The sequence below is a fragment of the Poecilia formosa genome, unplaced genomic scaffold, assembly GCF_000485575.1.
Source record: "Poecilia formosa unplaced genomic scaffold, Poecilia_formosa-5.1.2 Scaffold1337, whole genome shotgun sequence".
Lineage (NCBI taxonomy): Eukaryota > Metazoa > Chordata > Actinopteri > Cyprinodontiformes > Poeciliidae > Poecilia > Poecilia formosa.
In genome coordinates, this window is record NW_006801276.1 from 3,841 (window position 1) to 6,958 (window position 3,118).

Consider the following 3,118-nt stretch of genomic DNA (forward strand, 5'->3'; position numbering starts at 1 on the left):
CACATTGCAAAAGTTTGAATGCTCAATAACAAACTCAAAAACAAAATACATTGAAGCAGGAGTCTTTGTTTTATACTCTGAAAAAACTTTTTACAACTATAAAAAAAACTAAAGTTCTGGTACTAATTGTGTCAGAACTTCCATTTAAAAACAGTTATAAATAATTAAATGTTAATTATATAAAGACAAAACTGAATAAATAAATTACTTCTTGTGTTCCTCTTCATGTGATTTAAAACTCATGTCACATTTTTAGACTCAGTTCAGGGAAAATATTCACTGAACAAACTGAACCATGAATGTAAAGATGATCAGCCATGATATGTTTCTTTTTCATTCATTTATTGATTCATTTTCCATTTCTAAGTCAGAGAAAGCTCCATTATTGGTTCTCACAGGAAGGTCAAGATCAGGTGAGTATAAACGAGAATATAAATTTATCCTAATTCCACAAACTTTTGAAACACATTATATCTGAGAAGATATTTGCTGGGATTTTATTCCATGGCAGTTTATTTTTTATTTAAGCCCAGTTGTTTGTTTTATCCACTCCATGTATCCACAGACATCCATCATAGTAGCTGGTCTCAGACATGCATAATCCTTTCCACCTCTAACAATCACACCATAAATCATGTCGTTGAACACCGCTCCTCCACCAGAGTCGCCCTGTAGAAAAATATGAATATATTTATTTATGTTGTAAAACAGAAATAATTTCTAATTACTGTAGAGAGATATAAAAGAAACCAACTTACACGACATGCATCCTTCTCTGTTTCTTTCACACAGAATATATGATCATTCTTGTAATATTGCTGGTATTCTTTTGGACAAGGAACAACATTCCTGTCGACACACTGAAGATTTATTGGATTAGCCTCATATACTGCAGAGAAACATGTTATTCTCTCCAGCTTTTCAGTGGAAGCAGAGACAAAGATTTAGTTCTCATAGCATCATTTCTCTCACCTCGCACATTATTCTCATCCACATCTGTTGATGCATATCCTGCCAGTTGAATTCTAGCACCAGTAAACAGGTCAAAATGGACGACAACAATGTAGAAAATCAAAGGAGTCATTATGAGGAACAAAGCAGGAAAGAACAAAAATAAATCAATGAAGGACTTCAACCACTGAGATAGGACTTTCTACCTCCAGTCCACACTGACAGCGTCCTGCGTCCTTAAGATGTCTCAGGTCCAACACACCTGAGACACATGGGTTCAGGTTCTGCTAGTGGCCTGATTACCTGATTCAGGTGTGTTGAAGCAGAGACAGCAGGACTGGAGGAATGAAGACAGAAAACTGAGGTGGAAAACTTCCTGATTACCAGACAGATGAAATGTTTTCAGAAACAGACTTACTTTCTTGGAGGAATACTGCAGTCAGGCAGTTTGACACGTGAGAAGTCATTTGCCGATGTCTTAAGCTTCAGCAACATGATGTCATGTTTTTGACCTTTATCATCAATATAAATCACAGGGCCTTGTTCAATTTTCTGATCTTCCCATTTACGAGTCCTTGGATGAACTCCTAACTGTGCCCCCATAGTCCTGAATAATAGATTAGATTATAGTGACTAACATAAAACCTGATTTTCTGCAGTTAAAACTGTTTGTTTCTTACCTTCCTTTATCCCCCAGCCAGCAGTGAGCTGCAGTCAAGATCCATTCAGCACTGAGCAGAGAGCCTCCACACACAAACAGACCATTTGCAGTGATTCTTACATGATAGACGCTCTTTGTCACCACAGTTATGACCTCCAATGATTCTCTTCTGCAGAGAAACATCTGAGTTCATAGAAACACCTGAAGAAGAAAATTGAAAAATTTACTCAAAAATCAGGTGCATTTTTCTGTTCTGTTGGAACAGAAAAGATATAAAAAAAAGATTAAAAAGCATCAAAGTTTATTTACAAAAAAGTTTCAGTCTGAAACAGGATCAGTCAGAAGTTTGACAGCAGCATCCTCTACTGGAACCAGTGTCCCCAGTGTCTCCAGTGTCTGACTCACCAAGCCCCAGCAGCAGCAGTAGAACCTTCAGCAGAGCCATTGCTGGTCCAGTTTCCTGTGAATGTCTGCAGTCCTGCCGCAGCTTTTAAACTCTATTCACAACTTCCTGGTGGACATGAAGCCACCAATTACCTGCTGGACAGGAAGCCACCTCTGAGTCCTCATCACTGTTGTCCTTTTGTTGACTGTTATGTTCATTGTCACTTGTCTGTCTTAAACCTTTTCTCAGTGATCTGGCAACTTTTAGGGGAACTTTCAGAGGTAGGTGGTCACAGGGGGCTACGAGGTTGCGGTGTAGTTTCCTACTATCTCTCCCCTTTCCTACCACCTCATATACAGGAGCATCCTTATTTACTTGGTGCACAACGTTGTAGATGATGTCCTCCCAATGGCTGCAAAGTTTACCAGTCCCACTTCTTGGGGTCAAGTTTATAACCAGGACACCAGGTTCCAACTCTGAACTCTTTACTTTGCGATCATGGTTCCTTTTGCCTCTTTCAACTGATTTTCTTGCATTGTTCCTTGTAATGTCATAAGGTTGTTGCATCCCTTCTTGCCATTTTCACATGTACTCTCTATGATCAGGTGCACCCGTTTCTGGTGTCAAGCGGAAAAGTACATCAATCAGCAGTCTTGGAGTCCTTCCAAACAGAAGAAAGAAGGGAGAAAAGCCAGTGACTTCACATTTTGTGCAATTGTATGCAAAATTATTTTGCTCTATATTCTTGACTCTGTTCAGTGACTTTTTCCAGTTGGACTTCTCTTTCCCTGTAAGGGTCCTCAGCATTTGTATGAGTGTATGGTCAGTTTGGCTGTTGCCATCAGGATGGTATGGTGTTGTCCACAAGCCCGAAATTCTAGAGGTTCTTTTTAGTTGTGACATGAGCTGGTTTTCGAATTCACCACCTTGATTGTGATGAATACGTAGGAGAAATCCAAATCTTAAGGCAGGGGTCCCCAAACTTCTTCCTGTGAGGGGCACATAACTTTTCCCTTCTCTGATGGGCGGCCGGAGTCAGTTTGTAACAGAAAAGGTGTGATGATTGTAGGAGTGCCTAAATGTAAAAATGTATTGTTTTCCAGAAAGCACAATCAAATAAC

General features: G+C 39.4%; 1 pseudogene; it reads right to left on the reverse strand.

Moving 5' to 3' along the window:
• Positions 1-354: 354 nt before the first annotated feature.
• Positions 355-3,020, reverse strand: LOC103132806 (anionic trypsin-2-like; annotated as a pseudogene).
• Positions 3,021-3,118: the final 98 nt, after the last annotated feature.